This window comes from Pelobates fuscus, chromosome 10 (assembly GCF_036172605.1).
Source record: "Pelobates fuscus isolate aPelFus1 chromosome 10, aPelFus1.pri, whole genome shotgun sequence".
Classification (NCBI taxonomy): domain Eukaryota; kingdom Metazoa; phylum Chordata; class Amphibia; order Anura; family Pelobatidae; genus Pelobates; species Pelobates fuscus.
Window position 1 is genome coordinate 101,252,562 of NC_086326.1, and position 26,246 is coordinate 101,278,807.

Sequence of the window (26,246 nt, forward strand, 5' to 3'; positions counted from 1 at the left end):
ACGCATCTTGCGCTCTTCCTCTTTCTTACTTTCTGACTCCCTATTCATGTACACCTTATTTGCTACCTCCATTAGTTGGGTGATGGTCATTCCTGCAAACCCTTCTAACTTCTGTAGCTTGCGCTTAATATCTCCGTAAGCTTGGCTGACAAAGGCAGAGTTTATCATTCGGGAATTATCAGCGTCTTCCGGATTAAAGGGGGTATACAAGCGGTATGCCTCCAATAATCGGTCATAAAAGACACTGGGCGCTTCATCACTTTTCTGAATCACCTCAACTGTCTTCGACATATTAATGGATTTCTTCCCTCCGGCTTTCATGCCAGCAATTATAGCGTCTCTATAGGCTTTTAGTTGAACCATATCTGCGCCATTAACATTCCATTCGGGATCGGTATTAGGATAATGCGTTGCGGCCCATGCTGCTGGATTGGCTTGATTTAAAGTACGGGCTTCTTCCTCTAGTGCTTTAATGGCCGCTTGGTTAATCCTAGTCCTTTCCTCATTATTGAACAATGTCATTAATAACTGCTGGCAATCAGCCCATGTCGGATTATGTGTCTGAACTATCGAGGTGAACAGATCAGTCATAGCTTGTGGTTTCTCAGTGTACGAGGAATTGTGGGTCTTCCAATTCAAGTGATCGGTAGTCGTGAACGGGACATATACGAAGACTGGGTCAGCATATACCATTTGACCTGCGGCATCGAGATAGGCTGACCCAGGATTCAAACGTAGAGGCATCTGATAATGTTTGGGTTGTTGGGTACCGGTCAGTTGTCGGGTTAGTATAGGGCTACGTGGAGGGGCGTCGGTTATGGGTTCCGGTCGGGGGGTAGTAAGACATGAGGATGTAGAAGCTTGATTTTGGGGAAGGTCGGTGAATAGAATATTCCGGGCCGGGCTAGAAGAAGCCTGACCGGAAACTTGAAGTGGCGCCAAATCAGGATAATGGGATCTAACGGGGGTTGGTTCCGGAAGGGGAGGTTTAGTACGGCGGGGGGTGGATTCTGAACTGGAGGAGGAAGCGGAAGCGGATGGGGACAATGGGGGAAGGGGTGTAGAACTTCCTGTACTTGTATCACTTCCTTCTACAGGGAAGTAAGGGGGCGGCATAGGGATCTCGGACTCAGGGGGCGTGTCCAAAATGGGCCTAACCGTAGTCCTAGTGGACAAACAAGTTCTGGCCACCATGAGGCGACATTGCTCCTCGTGGCATATCCGAATCCATCTTGGCGAGTCGTTTACGGCCTGTCTCCAACAATCAATATATGGAAACTGTCCGTAAAGTTCAGGCCTACCTGATACAGCCACGTGTACACGCTGTACCAGAGTTGGATCCAAACTGCCACGTGGCGGCCATGCCGCAACCAAAGTAGGCCACTCCCTAGTGCACAAAGTGACCAAACGTACAGGAGACATTTTAACCCCAAAATCACATGTTGTAAATCCCTTTTTAAAATTCTTTACCATACAACCTAAGGGATCCAAAATCGTCGACTCCGACGCGCCCATACTTATCAATGGAGCGTCGTTGACAACGAATACTATGCACACGTTCTATTCAACAGTCACACCCGTTTCTTCCGGCAACAGCACCACGTCGTACAGTTACCAAGTGAAACGTACACAATAACACAATGAACACTCAGGGAATTCCCGTGCACACACAGCTGTTACACCAGTCACTAAGTAATCAATATTATGCCCTTTGGCGAAACTATACAGTCACCCACGCTATAATTCTCTATATATGAATTACCCGTCTATAACACACCCCAGTCTTTTACAAACAGCGGTTACAGTACGGTTAGCATAGGTCAAACCACAATTTAAGGTCACAATACAATTATTAGTGGTTATGGTGTTAAACATGCAATAGACGACAATGATTAGTACTTATATACAGTGTCAGTAAATATACAGGGTTATGGTAACGTGCACTATAAAACAGCAACACACTATTAACACTCTCGCTAGACGGCTGAGCTCGCGCTATCTAACAAGATATACACTTTACTAACAATCTTTAACACATATACAATCCCAACTAAACTATTGGCCAGTACCTTGATGGACTACCTAAAACTATCTACATCCGTTTTGGTTAGCCACACTGCCCAAGCACCACATATAGCGAACTAGAGGGCGGAATTTACAACAGAACCCTTTTAGTCTTTCTACTCTATCAATAGTCTAGTGGGTTCCAAATTTACACGCCTTCCCACTTAGCCAAGATAGGTTGAGATCTAGCAAACGATAATGTACATCAGAGTCTGCTTAGTCTCCCGGTCCCTCAGACCTAGCGAACAAATTGTACACCCTAGAACGCTAGTCTAGACAAGACACCGGTGTCCGGCTAGGGTTATTTACACAGAACCCCGCCTGACTCCAAACCAAATCAAACGGTCTTACTAAAGAGCGTTCGATTGAGCGGTGCGCCTTCGCTCCTTCCCTCCGACAGAGGGGGCAGATTCCATACACTGATTTAAACCCCTTATGGGCCTACCGCACAATCGGTATACCCCTAGTGGGTCCGCCGCCTAAAACAGCGGTCGTCTTACCTCCTCGTTCCTGAACCTGAGTTCACACTCATCGACGGGGACACCCCAGCACTTCTTACGTAGAGGCCGATGATCTCCTGGACAACAGACCAGTGGCGCCGAGACGAAGGGAGGTCCACGCAGAAGTTCAGGGGTGCAGCCGTAGAGAACGTGGGCAAAGATAGACCGTCTCACGCCTCTGCTTCTCAGCTACCGTTGAACGATGAGCTTCCCGGCCAATGCACCAAATGATACCGGAGAAACTGACGGAAGCCAAGCACAGAGAGATGGACACAGGTTTCTTCAGGAAGGAAGAGATTCTTTATTCGGTTCACCGATCGGGACTCAGAGGGACTAATGTCACCAAAATACAGCAAGTTCTGAGCCCCGGACAATAGTGCAGGCTCCTTATATAGGCACATAACTCCTCCCATAATAAGCTCCACCCGCACATTCTCTTGACCAATCAATACAAATAAGAATTAACTTCCTGCTTGACCGCATGGCCTGTCCAGCACAATGGAGGAGGGGAATACTACATCCTGTATTCTTGCACATGCTCCGTACACTACTGATCGTATGTTGCCTCGTGCAACCAACTGATCGATACGTCAGCATATGCACGTACACATGCCACGTGGTAATCTCGGCCTACTAAATTTATTTTTACCGAGATTCCACCACATATTGACTGGAAGAAAATTATGAAAAGAGGCAAAAACTGTAATAATAATAAAAAAGAACTATTACTATTTCTGCATACAACGTTTTTATTGTAGAAATTTTGTGAAATATATTAATATATTGTAGTGTGTATAAGCATGGGACAGATAGCTTGAATAGACTATCGCAATTGGGTGGTATTTTGATAACATAATACGAAACCCTGAAGGAAGTAATCACTTAAATGCCAGTTTAGTAATTTGAGTATTCTAGTATTATAATCAGTTGACGTTAATTCTCTGGAAATTAATTTCAGACTTATATTTTGTTACTGTTTATAACTAGTGAAATTTGTCAGGAATTCAAAGTAAATTGCACATTTAAGGCCAAAGTAGCCAAACAGGAAGCATAGGTGACTTGGAGAATTTTACCAGTTTAGCTAGTATGGCCTTGAATATGAAATTCACTATTCTCACTCTATTCAATAACATTGTCTGAGTCAGTTCTGCATTTGATTAATTGTATGTTAAAGAATCACTTAAAGAACCCAGACCCAATTAATCTTAATGAAGTGGTCTGGGTGCAGTGGTCATTTAATTTTAACTCTGCAATGTAAAACACTGCTGTTTAGTAGATAAAGCATGGTTTTGTCTTCCTAATAGTCACTAGAGGACAAACGTGGTTTCCAATCAAATGCTCCTACTAGATGAACTCAGTGCACACACACTAGCTTCCCAATTCTTCCTATGTTTTTTTGTTTTGTTTTTTCTGACAGAGAGGGGGAGGATGGTTGTCACCATTGTTGGGGCAAAAATGCAGTTGTTAATGTTGCTAATTGCATAATTATATCTGCATAACATCAAATTATGTTAATTAACACCAAAGGGGATGACATAAGAGAAAAAAGAATAAAAAAAAAAAAACATTGAATCAGTAAATAAACTACTTACAATGGGTTTGACAGTGCACGTAGAGTTATGTATGCGTAGCAGTGTGTCAGTGTGTATACAGTGTGTGTTTGTGTCAGTGCATGCATACTGTGTCTGTGTGTGTAGTATTGTGTCATTGTGTGTATACTCCCTGAATAAATGTGTGTATAGCTGCATGTTTATACTCAGGGCCGTTTGAAGGAATTTGGGGGCCCCAAGCAAAACGGACATGGAGGCCCCCACATGCACGCTCAAGGTCTGGGCCCACCGGCGCCTGCACCCGGGTCCTCCCCCGGCGCCTGCACCCGGGTCCTCCCCCGGCGCCTGCACCCGGGTCTTTTTGTTTGTGTAAGGGCTGCAAGGTGAGTTTGTGTATGTATGGGATGCAGTGTGTGTGTCTGTAAGGCAGTGTTTCCCAACCCAGTCCTCAAGGCACACCTACCAGTCCAGGATTTAAGGATTACCCAGTTTTGTCTAAGGGATTTTTAGAAAAAAAAAGAAAAAACACCTTAGACACAACTGGGTCACCCCTAAATCCTGGACTGGTAGGTGTGCCTTGAGGACTGGGTTGGGAAACACTGCTGTAAGGGATGCACTGAGTGTGTGGAAGGGGTGCATTGTGTGTTGCTGTGTGTAAGGGATGCATTGCTTGTGTATGTGTGTCTGTGTGTAATGCATTGTGTGTTTTTCTGTGTGCAAGGGGTGCATTGTGTGTGTGTGTGTGATGGATGTCAATCTCTCCCCCTACCCCCGTCAATTTCCTTCTTCTCCCCCCCTCTCCAATTTCCTTCTTCTCCCCCTCCCTCTCATTGCCTTCTCCCCCCCCCCTCCAATTTCCTTCTTCTCCCCCTCCCTCTCATTTCCTTCCTTCTCCCCCCTCCAATTTCCTTCTTCTCCCCCTCCCTCTCATTTCCTTCCTTCTCCCCCCCCTCCGATTTCCTTCCTCCCCCCTCCAATTTCCTTCCTCCCTCCCCCCCTCAAGTTTCCTTCCTCCCTCCCCTCTCAAATTTCCTTCCTCTCCCCCTCCCTCAAATTTCCTTCCTCTCCCTCAAATGTCCTCCCTTCCTCTCCCCCCTCCCTCAAATGTCCTCCCTTCCTCTCCCCCCTCAAATTCCTACCTCTCCCTCCCCTCCCTCAAATTTCCTTCCTCTCCCCCCATTAGAATTTCCTCCCTTCCTCTCCCCCCCAAAATTTCCTCCCTTCCTCTCCCCCCCAAAATTTCCTCCCTCCCTCTCCCCCCCACTCCCTCAAATTTCCTCCCTCCCTCTCCCCCCCACTTCCTCAAATTTCCTCCCTCCCCCCCACTCCCTCAAATTTCCTCCCTCCCTCTCCCCCCCACTCCCTCAAATTCCCTCCCTCCCTCTCCCCCCACTCCCTCAAATTTCCTCCCTCCCTCTCCCCCCCAGTCCCTCAAATTTCCTCCCTCCCTCTCCCCCCCACTCCCTCAAATTTCCTCCCTCCCTCTCCCCCCCACTCCCTCAAATTTCCTCCCTCCCTCTCCCCCCCACTCCCTCAAATTTCCTCCCTCCCTCTACCCCACTACCTCAAATTTCCTCCCTCCCTCTCCCCCCCACTCCCTCAAATTTCCTCCCTCCCTCTCCCCCCCACTCCCTCAAATTTCCTCCCTCTCTCTCCCCCTCCACCCACTCAAATTTCCTCTCTCCCCCCCACCCACTCAAATTTCCTCCCTCTCCCCCCCACCCACTCAAATGTCCTCCCTCGCCCCCCACCCACTCAAATGTCCTCCCTTCGCCCCCCCACCCACTCAAATTTCCTCCCTCCCCCCCCCACTCAAATTTCCTCCCTCTCCCCCCACCCACTCAAATTTCCTCCCTCTCCCCCCACCCACTCAAATTTTCTCCCTCGCCCCCCCACCCACTCAAATTTTCTCCCTCCCCCCACCCACTCAAATTTTCTCCCTCGCCCCCCCACCCACTCAAATTTTCTCCCTCCCCCCACCCACTCAAATTTTCTCCCTCCCCCCTCCCCACCCACTCAAATTTTCTCCCTCCGACCCCTCCACCCACTCAAATTTTCTCCCTCCCCCCACCCACTCAAATTTTCTCCCTCCCCCCCACCTACCCAAATTTTCTCCCTCCCCCCACTCAAATTTTCTCCCTCTCCCCCTCCCCCCTCCAATTTCCTCCCTCCCTCTCCCCCACTCACTGAAATGTCCTCCCCCAACTGGCTGGCCCTGCTGACACCCGGGGGGCGCGCGCGGGGAGCACTCTGACGTCATCTTCCGGCTCCGGCATCAGTACGGTGCGCGAGGGAGCTGAAGAGGAAGCACTCAGAGGAGAGTGCTCCCTCGCGCGCCCGCCGGGTGTCAGCAGGGCCAGCCTCTGGGGGGCCCTGAGGTGACCGGCTGCTGGGCCCCCCAGGAGAAGAGGCTGGCCCAGTGGGGACATACCGGGGTCGCAGGGCCCCCTGCGACCCGGTATGTTCCCACTGAATGTGGGGCCCGGACGACCTGAGCAGTCCGGGCCCCCCAGGACCGCATGCCCCTGCCGGCTCTGCTTGGGGCCCTGGGCCAGCTCGGGACCCCAAGCAGTTGCTTGTTTTGCCTGTCGGGTAGCGACGGGCCTGTTTATACTGTGCCTGAGTTTGTGTTTGTGTATAGCAGTGTGTCATTGTGTGAATACTTTGCCTAACTGTGTGTATAGCAGTGTGAGCATGTTGTCCCTTATTGGGTGTATCTGTATATGTATACTGTGAGTGTGTAGGGAGATGTTTGTCATTGTGTGTATGTAGCAATCTGTGTACCTGTGTGTCATTTATAATAGAGGTGGCTCCATTTCTCTCATAACTGTCCTAGAGGCTAGCCAGAGAGAAATACTGGCCTTCTATCTTTGCAATACTGGCACTGGCCAGACAGCCTCAAATACTGGCTGTGCTGGTAAGATGCCCTAGGACACCTAGACTGTTAGCAGGACACTATAGCATTAGGAATACATGTTTGTATTGCTATAAAGGCCAACCCCCGGAGCGAATAGGGAGGGGGGAGCATGACTGCTGCCCTGAGGGGTTGGCATAGCAACCAAAAGGATACAGTTGGTTTTACAGTTGAAAGCATGGAATTCTGGGAAAAATTACCAGACTACTGGTGAACAATGCTGAGGGAGCCTGGCAGTGTCTTTCCCCACCCACCCTCCCCAACTGTTCTGTTCTGGAATTGTTGTTTTGTGTTGTGTTTTCTTTGTTCTCATTTTGTCACAGCTGCGGGTTTCCTGCGCCAGCGAGTTTGGTAAATGAATAATGCCCGGACGGGCTTGGGGAGTCGCAGCCTGAATTTGGTTGATGACGAAGGACAGACTGAAGAGGCTCTGGAAGAAGTTTAAAGTGTACCTGTCTGCTGGGTAAAACCAGCAGCTGACAGTATTTGGTTATGCTGGTTTAAATAAAGCTGTGGCCGTTGCCCTTACCCTCTTAACATGGTGTTGTGTTACTTATTGGGAATGGAAGGGTAACAGGATTTGGTGATTGAAGGAGTCAGCAGTCATGTTCCTTTATGCCATATTGGTGCAATGAAAGTGCTTTGTTTTAATCTATAAGATCACTTCCATGTAGGGCCTTCGGTAAAACAAAAAAAAGAAGAAGAAAAAATGCCATGGCAACTATTTTTGTAACTAGCCAGTTACGAGCTCTTTAAATGTATTTATTTAATTTTTTTTAAATGGGATCAAAGGTCCCCTGATTTAGTTTCTTACCCGATTCATAGATCATCTGCAGTGCGTTTGTGCTGACTCCCATTTTTCCCCTACCATTTTCATCAACATGTAACAGTAAAGTCATCATACAAATAAAAACAAATGAACATGCTCAAGCTGACAGCTGGGGTTATGTTGACATATTTCGTGTCCCACAAGCTCCCTGTGAGTTTCAGGCATAGGGAAAGCTGCTTTGTGTCTGCTATTTTTGTAGATGGGATGGGAATCTGTGGCTGCCCCTAACTCCCTCCTCTCCACTTCCTGCAGGGGACCAGAGGCAAAAGAAAAACAAACACACATACAAGAATATTTACTTTGGAGGTCGGAGCCTGAGGAATTACACAAGGCACACAGGGTTACATAGTATCTGGACCTCTGCTAAGCTCATAATTTGCCCTGATTTACATACAGAACATGATCTATAACTGGGAACGCAACACAGATCCATCATTTTGGCTTCACACACTGCCGGGGTAAGGGCTCTGTGTGTGTATTCCCTGTGGTCAAAGACCAGCTCTACATACAGTGATACAGAATGCATGTGCACATATGCAACTTACTTTTTCCCCCCTCAAAAATCAAAACTAGAATTAGTTACAAGCAACTCCTGGATTTTGAAATGTTTGGCGCTTATCCTTTGGCGCTTACCACACAGTTTTCATTTACAAATTTACATTTACCTTTTTCTTACCTAGATTGTAGCATTGTTAGTATGAATTAATCTATTAAAGCTTTTCTATTAATTAAACGACTCTTCATCCCAATTCATTGACAGGTGGATTTGCAGAATTCCCATTGAAAGCACCACAGATATCAGTCTCCGGAGTTTGAGAGCAGCAGACACACTTTTTTTGGTCTGGTTTTCCAGTAAATGTTTATCAAATCATCTAGCAATGAACACTGTTAATTGTTTGTGTATGTTAATTAAGTGAAATCTAAAAATCTGTCAGGATTATGGGCCTAGCTTGGCACACCGGGTGTAAATTAGTGCAAACCACAAATAATATGCAGATGAGAAGTAACACTCCTGTCCCCAACATTAATCTCCCTGAGTAAGGGATTAATTAACCAGACATAGCCTGAGGTAATTGAATATATTCTGGACCCAATTCACTTTGTCTAAGCCACTGCATTGTATTGCTGGCCTATGCTTACCACTTTATAGATTATCAGGATGAGTTTAAAAATGTCTGGGGGCTTGACAGGTAGAACCTCCACAATGAGTTAACTGGGTATTGACATTTAATTTCATTGACACTCAGTTTAGACATGGGTTTATTTTGACAGACCAACAATGCTTATGCTTAAAGGGATACTCCAGACCCCTCAACCACTTTAGATTTATTGGTGAAGGGTATATCCTCTTTTTTTTACTTTACAATATGTGCAGATTTCAATAGAAATTGACACTGTCAGTCAGACAACATGTCTTGTTACTTCCTGGTTTATTCAGTTCAGTGGAGCTACACTCAAGAGGCACTGAAATGTCCAGAGCACCTGCCTTGCAATGGCTTCTCATTGAGCTGCATTCGGAAGCCTGTGATTGGACAGCCACAGAAAGTCTAGGCTGGTTTTGAAGGATAGGGCAGACAAGAGTCCTACTGGCACAATCATCCCATTCTGGATACCCCTATTTTCCCAGGAGTTGTGAAGAGGGATTGCTACAAGCAAATGCTGCGATTCCTTCATTTTAACGTTAACGCACTGTCTCCCCCTAGAAATGACCCATTGCTTGAAAAGCTCTGCAAAATGTATCCTGTTATCCAACTCCTGTCTGACAAATTTTCCTAAATTTATATCCCAGACCAAAACATTTGTATTGATGAATCCCTTATGAAGTTTAAAGGTAAACTGCTTTTCAAACCATATATCCTATTGAAGCAGCCACGATTTGGCATGAAATTCTATAAATTATGAAAATTGTCTACAGGCTTTACATGGGCATTTCCGAATAATCAAGGGAAGAATACTAATCTTGACCCACCAGGATGCCCATATTCTGTCGGCACAAATGATAAGATTGTGTGGGATCTGATCATTCTCTTGTTAAGGGTTTTCATCTATGGGTTCATAATTATTATACAGTTTAATTTGTTTTTAAAACCTAGCATGTGGAACAGTGTGTAAAATATGCAGTGGTCTCCCCCAACCCTGACAAGCAGCAGAAGCAGTAGAGGATGGGTTGCTTGCCCTTTCGGTTCACAGGTAGGAAGGATGTACACATGCTGTCTACAATGCACCATGAAAGTACATTACCAGTGTCCATCAGAGGAAGAACTGAGCAGCTGGAAAAGTATAAGTGCATTGTAGTCTTTAGGATTAGACTTGGCTGATCAATGTATACAGCTTTATCTGGTGAATTGACAAACTAGGTTCTGGCACAAGAAAGCTGCAATCTATTTAGGCCAGGAAGCAATTTATGTTTGCTGAATAAAAAATCCACCACATGAAAGCCTTTTGTTCGATATTATATTTACCCAGGCCCCCAATCCTCCCTCTTTGGAATCAGAGGATGTCCAGAGACTTGTGGCAAGCACCTTTCTTCCCAAATCCCACACTCTGTAAAAAGTAACCCCACAGAAAGTGCTATGATTGAAAAGACTTCAGTTATTACTGCCCTTCCTTCCCATCTCTACCTGCCCTCTGCATGATAGACTGTTTTAGAATTTACCATACAGAGCCGAACTATTGAATCACTCTGTATGTGACTTTGTCAATATGTTTAATTAGCTTGTCCTAATTACTTTTTGTTAGCTGCCTGTACCGACTTATTGGCTTGTTATACTGACTACTCTGACTTTTGGATTCCTTTGACCTTGACCTGTCCCTGTTTACGTTAAGCATAGCCATTATAAAGTGGCTACACCAAAAACTCAAAATACTACATTTAGAATACTTGTTAAACTTGTATGCAATTATGGGGGCAATTTTCTTTCGTAGGGTGCCATATTCTCTCAAAGGCGACACAGGCCTGGAAAATCCCTTGTCAATTTTACAAGTTGAAAAGGGCATCTAATTTATTTTGCCATGTGACTTACCGAAAAAACATGAAGCACCAGTACATGGAGGCTTTATTACATTCATGAGACAATGTTAAATAAAGATACTGATGCTTTATTGCACTTATCAGAATTATAATATTTATTAGCACATATTGGAATTATAAAAAATCCTGTTAAAATTTAATTCATGTGTGAAAGAAAAAAACCTCAAAAAAAAAATATGACCACTAAATGGAGCCAGGATTTGTGGCTAGATCAAGCAACTCAAATTATGCTATGTCGAATAGCCTGGGTTGCCTTCTTTTAAAAATGATATGTCATAATGGGAGTAAAATTATTTCTTTGGCTGCCATACTGCCTCAAAGGTAACAGACGCAGAAAATAACTTTTACAAAAAGTTGAAAAAGAAAATCTAATATATTTGGCCCTGTGGCTCACCAAAAAACTGCAAAACCAGTATGTGGGGGTATTGTTATCTTTGTGAGAGAATGTGATATAAAATACAGAGGCTTTATTGCACTAACTCATATCATGATTATGAAATGTCCTGTGAAAATGGAATTCATGTGTGTGGGAAAAAAGCACAAAAGAAAATAGAACCACTAAATGTGCCCAGCAATATATAATTTCATTTTTAGCATATTTTGATAACAATATAGAAATATATATATATATATATATATATATATATTTTTTTTTTTCACATTGCAGGATTAAGGGGGACAGAAACATTGCACCCAGACCACTTCAATAAGCTGAAGTGGCCTAGGTGAAAAGAAAGAAAACAGGTTGCGCCAAATAAGTAGACAGTAATGTTATTGTTAAGGAGTAGAGTTGTATGCAAGTAGTAGTAACTGGAATCTATAACCACAAAGAATGTCCTCATAAAACAAGAAGAATGTTCTTGATAACGGTGGTAGTTGTAGTAGGTGGTTCAATGTATTTCACCGATTAAGATAGGTTCCAAGATATGAAACGACAGTAAATAACAGAGAGAACGAACAATAGTGTGATACTGTTTGTAACCAGTGCAGAAGCAATAATTTTTATAAAAACTCACAAACAAGAAGCCGTCTGTTGGCTCGATTGTATCTGCTCCTTGTCACAGGATATTAGGTGAAGAATCACAACAAGGTCTTTGTAGGGACACTGGTACGTCTTACGTTATCTTCACAGCATATGCATCTCACACAGAATACATAAAAAAGGGATCCAATAGGGCAACTCAATAGAACAAACCCAGTGTGTATATAAAAAGAGAGTAAAATACACACACAAACAATGAGCTTCCAATTCAGCTCTTAGTAAGATCTTAAAGCGGTATAATCCCCACTCACGGATATAGCTTGTAAAGGATGTTCCTCCATATTTTCCAATAAGTATATAGTAAAACATAGAAATAAGGAGAATAGTGTTCTCTGCTTGTATTTGTAAGTAAAAGTAAATTGTACTCACATTTAAAGTAGCATATACATGCTCGTTGGAATCAGCTTGGGTGGTACAATCCCCACCTGGAATATGTAAGTAGATACAATGCAGGTATTCTCCAAAAATGATAAAATAATCAAGGATAAAATGAAATAAAAAGCTGGAGCAAATAAAATTAAATTTAGTGAATGGTAAAATCCACTTTAACTAAAATGTAAAATTATAATTATTATTTTTTTTTAATTAAAAGATTTTACCAAACAAATAATAAACAATAAATGCATAAAATACTTAAGCTGTTAAAATCACAACGCTTTTCACTCTGATGGCTTTTTTTTTTTTACTATATGTCTTTGGATTGTTAGGGTATCCAAGTACCAGAGTTTGCTGCCATTTTTGGAGCCAGCGCTGCATCTATTTCCCTATTGCTTGAAGTGGTATGGGTGCCTATAGTGTCCCTTTAATGGGTTAATATATCACACCCCATGACAGGTGCCATTGTAACGATATAATCAATGTTATTCACTTCACCTGCCAGTGGTTTTAATGTTGTGGCTGATCAGTGTAGTTGATCCTTGTTTAGTTGATGCTGGCTTGTTCACTTTAAACAGTACGCAAATGGAATAGAAATGATATAACAATGGTAAATTGTACAGTTTCTGTTGCTATCCATAGACTCCTTAATTACATTGCCGAATTATAACTCATGGTTCATTAACTGTCAAGTAGGAGTGTTCTACTTATTTAATCTCTATTACTGTACGCCGCAAATAGGTCATGTTAAGCTTTAGTTGTGTCTGTGCAAAAAATAGAACATTCATAAAACTAAAGTGTAAGCCAGGCAAAGTGCCCAGAAAATACTAAAAATAATCAATGAAAATAGACTAGTCTAAGTGTGTGAGTGCATTTTCCCAGGCACCTACTTACATTTACAGGAAGAAATTAAAAAACAATATCATGTACCCCTTCCCCCCAAAACACTAATTTACTAAAAATAATACTTTAGTTAAAGGTACACTATATGTATTCCTGACCCTATAGTGTTAAAACCACCATCTAGCCCTCCTGACCTCCTCTTCCCCCCTAAATAAGCCACGCTGTAGGCACTGTAACAGTTTGTTCTGTTATCATGTCTGTAGCTCCTTGGCACTGTTCTTCAATTTACTTTTAAACGGTTTTTAATTATTTTTTGCTTAATGAGAGTCCAAAGAGAATCATTAGCCTGAGCAGCATTGGGTGGTGGTGATTGGCTTAGAGCATCAACTGACTGATTTCAGCCTATCATAGCACCCACTGCTGGTATGAATTGGTATGGCTGGAAGTAGGTGCTGAGCTGTGGGCAGCCAGTGTTAAACTGTTGATACAGTATTAAACTGTTCAATACCTGACATTGAATGAAGAGACAGTGCCTAGACAAATCCACCATAATCAGTTTAATGAGGTGAAATTAATTGTTTTTTTATGCCTACAATGTCCCTTTAATCTTTAAATGCAATGGATGCTATATGACATCACTAACGGATAATATACATTAGACTTGGGCAATCATTTTCGGACGAACATGTCCGAAATTCTGCTATTCGTCCATTCATACGAAAGATGAATAAACTAATACAAATTTTATTAATGACAAGGAGACTATTATGCTATTCTGTTTCCTTTATTCCCCCAGCAGTAAAGAAAAAATGAGAGAAAAACATACGAAAAAGTTAACAAAACATACCTAGCAATACATAAACCAATCATAACAGGGCAAAACCCATAATGCCACATCCCACTCCCAGCAACCCCTCTTTCTTTGCTTCTCTCTCATACCACCTAAGTATCTCTGTTCTCTTTTAGTGTTACTGTAGTTCGATTTATTTTATTTGCACATTTCTACTATTTCTACATTGCTTGCAGATAGTAGGACGTTTTTTAACCTCTATTGTTATCACTTGTCTGAGTGCCCCCTCCTTTCATCTCCTGTGGAGAGTGGCGTAATGGGTTGGAAAGCTCTCCTCTTTCCCCTGGAATCTGCTAGTCACTGCGTCCACCATTTCTCTAATTTAGCTTGTGATTTGGGGAAGCTATTTCGCTTGTCGCCACCACACATGTGCAATTGTTTTTGCATAATTTTGGTGTTATAGTGCCTAGCTGCACTTGAAGCCTCATGAGGCCCAAAATGCGAGCAAATTATCCTGCTTAATGGACAGTCCTTTCTCTTCCTGAATGGAATCTCTCTGGTTTCAGACCAACTGCTTGTTTATATTTCCTCCCCTTTTACTGTGAGTGTTGCTGTTTACTGATTTAACATCTTAGTGTTTTTCAGGGTGTCAAGTCAAGGGTTACTCAACCCTCTGCTCTCTAGCTATTAGCTATTAGGCACTATAGTGTCAGGGTGTATTTACTCTGTGACTGCTGGGCTCCCTGTATCCTGGGTGATTACTCTGTCCTGGGGTGTTTCTCCCTAGCTTCAGTGTCTCAATTGCCACTATACAGTTTGGCGATTGATGGCTCCTCTAGTCTGCTGAGTTTTAAGTTGATGGATTCCCCTACTCCTGGGTCTGGGGAAGATGTAATCCTTTACTACGTTGGATAAAGCCCAAAGTTCATTGAAGCATGTGTTTACACCCAAGGTGTTCGGTGGGGCAGGAATAGCAAGGTGCTGTCTATCCGACCATGGTTTGAGGTTCCTTTTTGCCAGAACCGAGGCTCCTTATCCAACCATATAAATTCCTCCAAATGTAAGCCAGCACCCTTCTTCCTAAGTCATGGAAGAAAATGGACTTTTCATGGAACCCGTGGTGCCTTTCCTAGAAAATGACTTTATGGTAAGTACCCTAACTACCTGTTCTTACGATCTAGGTGTGGGGGGCAGCTTGGGTCATTTTGCTCACATGTGGCTGTTGATGACCTCCAAAATATATATTGTTCAAGCATGCCAATTTATTTTTTTTCCCCTTCAGATGTCTCCTCCTCGAAGCTTAGTGGTTTCCCAATTAGACAAGGAACTGATAATGTCAAAGATATCAGAGTTGTTGGGAAAAGGAGCTATTCATAAAGTATCTTGGGACACCCCTGGGTTCGTGATTAACCTTTTCCTAGTATTGAAAAAAGGCAGCAGAGCTTGTCCGGTGATCAACTTGAAACTCCTGAATGCATTTTTTTTTTAAAGAAAGTGGATGTGGTGGCTTTCCCACATGGAACAGGAGAGCCATATTTGGTTCGACACCAGACGTGATCCCAGAGTCTGACGCCAGCTTACACAGACTTCTGCTGATTCAGAGTATCTCTGTTGGAAGCATTGTTCATCATCAGATTTTATTCAGTGCTTTTCCCTGATGATGACTTAGTGTGGTGTTCTGTTGCGCGAGAAAGAGGCATCATGTTATTAATAAATTCATGACTTTACATCATATAAATAGTACAATCAGGGAATTAAAACAAATGAAACAAAGACTAAAGTAATTGTTGGATGAAATTTAGGCTGTGAGTAGGGGCATGATTGTCTACTAAATAGTGTGAAGTCAGTGGCTGCTTACTATTATTATTATTTATAAGGCACCAGCAAATTCTGCAGTGCTGTACAATGGGTGGACTAACAGACACGTATTTGTAACCAGACGAGTTGGACACACAGGAACAGAGAAATTGAAACGAAAAATCTAGCAACTGGGCAGTTCACTAATCCAATAAAGGTGGACCTGGCAAGTGGGGGCCATTTAAATAAACAGGGGCCTTCGGGCATCCACCCATGGCCAACTGTGGGGTCTATTAAATACTGTCCCCCAGCCCCCACCAATTGATGGCAGGTAGGGGCTTTAAAAATAATAAAAGGGGCAAAACTGTGTCTTCCCAGCACCCACCCATTGGTGATGGGTGTGGGCTCTGAGCAATAAAGTGGGCAGTGGACTAATTTTGAGGACTTTAAATTATAATGGGGGATGGACCTATTGGCGATGGATGGTGGCCCTACGTAATAAAGTGGGGGGGTGGATCCTATTGCTAATAATGGGGGTTTACCTAGTGTCCCTCCTAGCTCCCACCCATTGACGGTGGCTGGTGGGAGGTGGATCCTATTGCTATAGGGAGCGGGTGGGTGCCTCTAAATTGCAATGTGTTGGGACCAAACAAATTTCAGCGGCACAAAAGTCTACTGTACATAGGAAAATTATATGCTTGTTTGCAATCATTCTGGGTTAAAATATTGCATTTTTGAGACGTTATACTCCTGCAGTCACTATCGTTAAAGATAACATAAATATCGTAATATCTTTATTTTAAATCTAGAATCCAACACGTTGTTTTTGTTAGGCCCATCAAATTCTGTGTTCATTCATAAACTATTACAAGTAACTTTGTTGTATTTAGTGCAAACTATTTGTAAAATAAGTCAATTATTAATTTTTTTTAATATTACTGTAAATATGGGTGAGCTGGCTGACACAGAACATTAACGCAGCTGCATATAAAATTAAAACCCAAAATCACACCATATACACTTTTACCCACTACTAGTTGAGCACATTAATTGTCGCATAGAATTTTGCGAGTTGTACAATGGTTGACATAACTAGATGATAAATATATAAACTGTATCTGCACGCATCTGCTGTTTTAGAGCAAATATGAATATTATATATCTGGTAGGCAACAGTAAATATTTGAATTAAAAAGACCAGACAATAAACACAGACACAGTTGTTTATCTTTTAATGGGCTAGGCCGCGGTGTTTATTTAACCCCTTAAGGACCAAACTTCTGGAATAAAAGGGAATCATGACATGTCACACATGTCATGTGTCCTTAAGGGGTTAAAGCTTATGGGACAAAACCAGAGAATTTTCAATTATCAATTAACCATAATAACACATAACTTAACCATTTGTTGCTAACGTTATTAAACATCGCAAAGTGTGTCAATCCTAGTTAACCGAACCGTTATTAACAGTGCTTAATGACTGAGGAATTTATAATATGCATAAAATAATATTATACGCATAGTCCATTAGATATATCCAGATGATAAAGTAGGGCATCTCCTTTGGCTTGCATTAATTTAGCCATGTTCTCCCAACATGGACTCAAGCAGCAGCGAGCTGACAGCTTACAGTGCAGGGGTGCAATCCAAGACAAATGATCCTTAAGGTGGTCCAAAACAATTCTTACACACCCTGATTACTTACATACTCCGGCCAGTCTTACACACAACATGCATTGTTCTGTACACAGAAGCACTCACTACAATTATAAGCATAGAAATGCCATTAAAAAATACACACAAAAAAAAAATTAAACTAGGGAGTCTTTGGGGATTACAAATGAAGAGCAATTCTGGGGTACAGTTCTATAGGATGAGTAGCTGATAGGAACAATTTGTATAAAATTAAATACGTTTCGTAATTTATATACGTAGTGAATGCTCCACTTTACTCCAGAATTAATACTATATCACCCTCTAATGTTTATATTACTATTGCCATTTCTTTCCTCCCCTTTAAATATATTTGCTGCTTTTGGTAGCAATGCTACTGTAAAAGATGAAAACAAATAAATAAATAAATAAATAGTTCCCTGAGAAAGACAACAGACATTAGGGGAGATTTATAAGTGCTAAATAAGGAGCAATCACCATGGAAACCAACTGAATGTCTTTAAACATTTAGCACTTTGCACACAGAATTATTATTATTTTATTATTTTATTACTTATATAGCACCAGCATATTCAGTAGCACTGTACAATGGGATATCACCTGTTTTGCCTTGCTTTATCTCCCTCGTTGCAGTTTGTTCTACAATTATAAAAATTAAATAAATACAAATTGGTAATATAAAAACCCAAAATGTGATAGCGCTGCTGTTCTGACAGATGACAATTTTATCCATCAGTCTTTATATTTAGGAATGTAGATGAAAATAAAACTGTTTTTATAAGTGGGATGGATTATCTGGGTCTGTTTTTATCACCCTATGTAAAAATTAGCTGCAATGAAAGCCAATAAAATAAAGATATATCTGACAAAGACTACATCGATAGCTCTGTAATTCACTCCTATAACCAAACGTCAGTTTGACACACATTCAGGTTACTGGTTGCTTATTTCAATTCTGTGACTCTGAATTCCCGAGTGTGGGAAAGAGCACTGCAATGAGCTACAGAGTTATTCATAAAAGTAAAAAGCGACAGGAATCCAATGTGAATTCCAAACTTAAAGCCAAAATGGCCGAACTGATGACAGAACCGACTTGAAGAATGTCTCTAATTCAACCATTATGTAAAACTTTTTTTTAAATTCACTTTAAATTCACTTTAAATCCCCACATGGTTATTTCCTACAGTGAGAATTCACAGTAAATTCAAAGTGAATTTCAAATTAATAGCCACATTGGAAAACGTCTCTAAGTCAGCTGTTTTCCATTCAGCTTCTCTGGCCTTTAATTTGAAATTTACTTTGAATTCACACTTAAGTTAATAACTCTAATAATCTTATAACACTATTCTGTTTTATTCATATTATTGCATGAATGTGGATTTTATTATTTTAATCTTAAAATATTAGTAGAATCGTGTTATTTTATTGGTTGCACAGATAATTAATGAATTGCATCGGTCTGAATAATATGAGAATCATTAAGTAACAATGTGCCCTCCATTTATTAGGTGAAATAGCTCCCACTGTGTGATTTTGCCCTTTTTGTCATCAGTGGAGGGGGAATTCTGTCTAAATATACTTAGCATTCTTCATTCGTTGTCTTATATGAATTATTCTAACTGCCTTTGATTTATACAGTTTCTTATCTATTAAATTGCCTTTTAATACAACTAAATTCTCTTTTAATGCATCTCTCCCTCGGACTCCTATCAGCCCATTTATCCCTCTATTTATACTTTTCTGTAGCACTTCCACATCTCTTGGTAGAGAAGTAGCTCGAAGAGGTTAAGAATATTTAGATGGATGTGAAAGTGGTATTTAAAAAAAAAAGGTTTGAAGGCCCTCTGCTCCCCCCTAGCCCTCCCCTTAGGCATTGTGTGGAATTCCTGGAGATGCAGAGTTACAGAGTCCATCTGATGGAAAGATGTGAGCTGACACAGACAATCTGATGGAGAAGTTGAGTTAAGTGAAACATCAGAAGGTTAGATACAAAATGGGCTGGTGATAGGTTAAATGTGGCAGGGTGAGAAGAACAGAATACGGGAATGATTTTATCTACCTCCCAACATCTAATTACCCACAGATTCACCTTTTGATAATAGAACCCTCCCTAACCACCAGTACCAACAATGCTTTGTGAGCATTTGGATCTTATCAAAAAGATCAATAGTGATCTTTCACATCTCACTCACCGGCAGATAATGACACTTACTGGGTGGAACTGTTACTCATGACCAGTTCAAACTACTCATTTTTTGTTAGATAACGTGACACATTAAAGAAAAAAGTCTTTGGCAATTAATATTGTGCTATTATGAGGGGGACTGATAAAAATGTGTGAGGAGTTAACGTTAAGTGCATTCTAAAATATAGTGTACTACACTGTAGAATAGGTTGTTGCTTTTTAAATATGTGCATAAATTAAAATATAAAACAAAAACTGTGTGACCTCAAGTATTTTTGAAATCTTTTTCTTTTTTTGTACATGTAGTATTTTTAGCATGTTGTTTTTTTAGAACAACACAGCATTTGTAAAGTTGTCGGGAATATTTTGCCTGATTTATAACCCTTCATAACAAAAACTTGCCTGGACCTCCGTGATATAAAGTAAATTATTCTTGTTCAATAGGGGGTAACAATAAAATGAATTAACTGCACAAACACACACACACATATATATATATATATATATATATATATATATATATATACACACACACACACACACACACACACATATACATATACACATTGCAGACGTTTAAGCAATAAGATTTTTCCTTCGAAATTTCAATAACAATAATGTGCAAGAGTCAAAAAGACCAAGAGGTGGAGCGAATGAGAAGAAAATTTCAGTAAGAGACCATTCCAGAAGACTAACACATTCATAGCGTATCATTTTTAAATGTGTTTTTTCAGTTGGATAAGAGATATATCATTCACTATTTACAAAATAAAATTATTAAAATATATTCTATGAAAATGTAAGTTATCAGCAGGATGACTGACCTAGGACTGTATGTATCATTGGCCATGTTACATAAGCTTTTTGTAGTGAACACGGAGAACAGCATTTTTACTCATTTAAAAAATATTATACATATATACAAACATTAATTGTGTTGCAATTAGATATACCTCTATGCCTCAAGTGAAACAATGGGGAGCTATACATCTATCATGCTATAGGATAAGGATTCCAATATACAAGAAAAGACCTAATACAGGTTCACGGTGTGATGTACGCCACTGTTAGGTCCAAAGGTGGTAGAGGCACAAGAACAAAGTCTATAAACCAAATGATGGCCTAAGACCTCCAGAATTCCCTGAATGCAATAAATGGACAAGGAGTCAGCTGTATCTGAGAGGGAGGAGTCAGGAGGTCAGGGCAGGTAGCAAGAAAGAGTGGTCAGGAGGGAGGCCGGAGTCAGGAACCATTCAGAAGAGAGGCAGTGTCATGCTCCTGATCAGGTCAGAGAGGAGACGATTGCAAGGGTTATTGGTTAAAACTTTATTTATTTGTCGTATAAGGCATAACAAATTTACTGAAAATAAAGAATAAAGGGCAGTCTGCCACAAACAGGATACTTTGAGAAAAATAGGGTTTAGGCGATATGCCACAAACAAGATATTTAGAAAGCAAATGAATAAAGTATTTTGTATACAAGCAGGCTCGAAGTTATACCAAGTAGTGAAGGATTTCCAGGATACTTTGCAATGCAGCTAGTTATAGGTAAATACCTTTTAAGATAAGGCAATACAGGATCATGCAGAGTTGCAGAGGTTGAAACAGGTAGGTATATTCCAAAATAATATAATGCAGGTTGCTTACGAGATCATGCAGTGATGCAGCAATTGAAGCAGTTAAGATTCTTCAATGAAGGCAATACACCACAAATCAGGATTCTTGGAAGCTGATAAGGAAAGGCTTTCGGTATGTAATTCAGGCAAGTTCAGGATGAAGTAATGCAGGTTAGTGCCTTTAAGTATGAGGAAATACAGATGAGTACAGGATGAGGCACTGCAGGTAAGTTCTCTACAGAATGAAATCATGTAGATAAAACACAGGATATTACCAGGAACAGAGATTCTTTATCAGAGCATAGACTTCAATGTTAAGGCACTGTTGTGTGCTGGGAGTAGACTTATCAAGCCTCCTCATTAGTTAATCCAGGTGAGGGTATTAAGGTGAGTGAATAGATTAGTGGCTAAGGAGTTTTGAAACCTGACAGGCAGGTTAGGAAATAGAAAAATTATAAGGCATCAGTTGTCAGGAACAGGGAGCTTAGAACAAGCAGGCACTGATTAGGAGGCACTATGCAATTAAATAAACTGACAGCAACCTCCCACCTGTGGGTAGAGCACTCTGGGGCTATATAAATGGTTCAGGCAATCAGCGCCATCTTTGTTTGCATCATTGTTCCCAGACTACCTGTCCCACTCTGCCCACAACCTCCTCCTACTCTCGACTCATTGGTGGGGAGTCCAACTGACAGCCACCATCTTGCTGTGACAGTGTGTTTGCCATAGACCATGGAGCTGTGGTCCGGACTGGGGATAGCTGCCTCCCGAGGATGCCTCTAAGGTTCTGTGGGCAACTAGGAGCAGGTAAATAGGGCTGGGTGCCATCGATAAGTTGATTAGCGAATGCGAACAAGATTAGGTCAAGATTAGGTCAAAATGTGCTGGTTTCAGACTGATAGTGAGCTAGTTCCAGACTGATGAAAAAAAAAAAAACATTTACTGGGGAAATTGTTCCAAATCTGCTTTCTGATAAGTGTGCATCCCAATAAAGGTGTATGATAGAAACCTTGTAGAGACAAATCCACACATGCCAAGCAAAGCTCACAACACAAAACAATCATGGATTTGATACTGAAAGATTGTGATGTAGAAACAAGAGAGTGCATGGTACATCTGAGAAAATAATAAACTGCTGTGTTGCAAAATGGACGACTTACACGTGTTAAAGGAAAGAGATCGAAACAATTAGTGCTTTATACAGCATGAGGGTGCCATTAAAGGATTTTTAATTTTCTTTAATGCCATACTATTGAATTTGCTCAGGGTAGTTTATTATAATTATTAAAACTATGTTAGCCAAAATTATTAAACATAGATCTGTAATTGACGATCCAAAATTTCTAAAGTATTTTTGTTTACATTTACTTTCAAATATCTCTGGATTGCTTATAAGGCTATTAATTTGGAGCTCAGTTGGCTCTCTACTTTTGGTGCTTTTTGAGTGGATATCTCAGGAGGAATTATTCATGTATAAAGCACGTCTCTGGACCTTGGAACTGTGAGGTGTATGCGGAGACTATTTGTCCAAGCGTGGGAGAGTACGATCGCAGTGCAACAGAAAGAAAGCAGGCGCCTTCTGGTATAAAACTGTCACTAAATTAAAAAGATGCAAGCGGTGTCCGGCCACTCAGAATTGCTCTTCTGGGACCTATTTAATATATAGAAAGGCAGCTTATTTATATAAGGGACATGTGACAAAGCATAAACTCAAGGAAGGGGCCAACATGACAAGGCCAGTGAGTGACAGAAGAGGAAGCCTTAGTTTAAGTGTGTAGACAACATACAACTGTTATATCACAAACCATATGTTGTTTGTTTAATAGTGTTTAAAATATGTAACTTTGTAACAATGTAGATGCATTGCAATGTTCATGCTACCCAGGACATACTTGGAAACTAGAGAAACCCCTTTTAAGTAAGCTTAAAAATATAAATGTAATTGTTAGTATGTTAGTGAGCATCAATGTCTGCGTTAGAAACTGATTTACTATGTCCAGAGAATGCAAAAGATCCGTCAGGAAGGTTGTTGAGCAAAAAGTCACCAGCTTACGTGAATCTTCTCAGTGTTAAACGTGTAAAATCCCAGCTTGACTTTCTCAATTTGACTAGCCTGGTCTTTCAAGGGTGCCAATGTCCTTGAAACATCACTGGCTAATGTAGAATTTATTTACTTACTATATAAACATTTTTTTTTCGTAATCTTAAAGATGACGAGATCTGTCATCTTCGTGCAAATCATTAAGTAGGGGGATGGTTTAGTGACAGCACGCCAGAACAGGTTGAGTAACACCGTGAACAGGAATTATTTTATTTTTATTGTATTTACTTATCCTATGAATTAAGAATTCTAGAAGGATTCCTTCTGTGGGATGCAAGCAAAGCGTAACAGTAAACGTTTTGTTTTGCATAGCAGTGTCACGTGTGGGAATAGGGAGGACTCCTTTTGTTTGTATTTAAACCAGTTCTGTATCATCCTTAATGGCCCTGTGAGGTATGTGACAATGAGTCTCTTGATTGAATTTAATTAGGTAACAGCTACTGTGTTGTGATATGCTAATCAGCATTTAAAGTAGAACTCCTAGTATTCTTACTTTTAGTTCCCTCCAGGTACAGAAAAAAAAAAACTTGTTTATGTCTCCTCTAAATTACAGCTGTGCTCAAAGGTTTGTATACCCTGGCAGAAATTGTCACATTTTGGCATTGATTTTGATCTATGACTGATCATGCAAAAAATGTATTTTATTGAAGGATAGTGATCATGTGAAGCCATTTATTATATAGTTGTTTGGCTCCTTTTTAAATCATAATGATAGCAGAAATCACCCAAATGGCCCTGATCAAAAATGTACATACCCTTGAATGTTTGGCCTTGTTACAGACACACAAGGTGACACACACACACAGGTTAAAATGGCAATTAAAGGTTAATTTTCCACACATGTGGCTCTTTAAATTGCAATTAGTGTCTGTGTATAAATAGTCATTGATTTTGTTAGCTCTCACATGGATGCACTGAGCAGGCTAATTACTGTGCCATGGGGAGCAGAAAAGAACTGTTTAAAGATCTGTGTAACAAGGTAATGGAACTTTATAATGATGAAAAAGGATATAAAAAGGTATCCAAAGCCTTGAAAATGCCAGTCAGTACTGTTCAATCACTTATTAAGAAATAGAAAATTCGGGGATCTTGATTCCAAGCCAAGGTCAGGTAGACCAAGAAAGATTTCAGCTACAACTGCCAGAATTGTTTGGGATACAAAGAAAAACCCACAGGTAAACTCAAGAGAAATACAGGCTGATCTGGAAAAAGATGGTGGGGTTGTTTCAAGGAGCACAATATGATGAAACCTGAACAAAAATGAGCTGCATGGTCGAGTTGTCAGAAAGAAGCCTTTACTGTGCCAATGCCACAAAAAAGCCCGGTTACAATACAATACAAAGCCCGACAACACCTTTACACGTCTCACAGCTTCTGGCACACTGTGAAGTGATGAGACCAGAATAGTGAAAATAGTGAAAATAATACCATCCCCACTGTGTAGCATGGTTGTGGCTCACTAATATTTTGGGGGTGTGTGAGCTGTAAAGGCACGGGGAATCTTGAGAAAATTAATGGCAAGATAAATGCAGCATGTTATCAGAAAATACTGACAGGCAATTTGCATTCTTCTGCACAAAGGCTACGCATGGGACGCTCTTGGAATTTCCAGCGTGACAATGACCCTAAGCACAAGGCCAGTTGACCCTCCAGTGGTTACAGCAGAAAAAAGATTTTGGAGTGGCCATCACAGTCTCTTGACCTTAATATCATTTAGCCACTCATCGAGATCTCCAACATGCGGTTCATGCAAGACGACCAAAGGCTTTGCATAACCTGAAGGCATTTTGCCAAGGCGAATGGGCAGCTATACCACCTGCAAGAATTTGGGGCCTCAACTATTACAGAAGACTGCACACTGTCATTGATGCTAAAGGGAGCAATACACACTATTAAGAACTAAGGGTATGCAGACTTTTGAACAGGATTCATTTCAGTTTTTTTTCTTTGTTGACATGTTTTGTTTTATGATTGTGCCATTCTGTTATAGCCTACAGTTGAATATAAATCGGATAAGAAATACAAGAAACATGTTTGCCTGCTCACTCATGTTTTCATTAAAATGGTACATATATTACCAATTCTCCAAGGGTATGCAAACTTTTGAGCACAACTGTATGTCTGTTATAAAAGGGCACATTTTAAAATAATTTATATAGTATAATTTAATGATGAATGGCCACTCTCAACAACCCAACTAGTTCACATCAACAAGGAGAGGGGAAGTCAATATATCTTTAAGCTCAGTTACTCTTAGGCACCACTTATATAGATGGATGGGCAATTTCTTGGCTGGGAGTGCACTTGCCAATTTTTAGCAACAGAATAACAACTTCTACCCTCTCCTTGTCCCACCATGTCATTCAGATTGATTTCAGAGAAACCTATAGTAGATGGAATTGAAACTAAAGCAGAAATTATGGAGATTATGTTAAATATTTAATAATCATGAGTCTGGTTCTCATATGTATTTTCTTCCCTTTTTTAGTCTGGTACCTGTCTAATTTATATTTCCCCCTGTATACTTAGCATTCCTTTGTATAGGGGTTAGAAGGGGGGGTAGGCAGATTTGTAAATCCGGTCTGCATATTAATAGAGCGTTCTCTTTTGTAGTTCGCTCTTTATGCCACCGTGTACATGAGCAATAAAGTTTATTTGCGTTTCTCCGTGGTTGCGCGTGCGCATATTAGCCACGCAGGCGTCATGACGTATGACGTTGTGCGTGGTGACGTATGGACGCACGCCCAATCACGGAAGTGGACAGACGGACCGGCTGACTTAAAAGAAAGAAGATGGAGGAAGATGGAAGAAGCTCCTGAGGAAGTCTGACGACGAAACGCGTTGAGCATTGAAACATTGACGACTCTTTGGGACCCTGCATCGTGGTATCAGCGGTTTTATTGTTTATATATGCTGATTATTTTCCTTTTTTTTT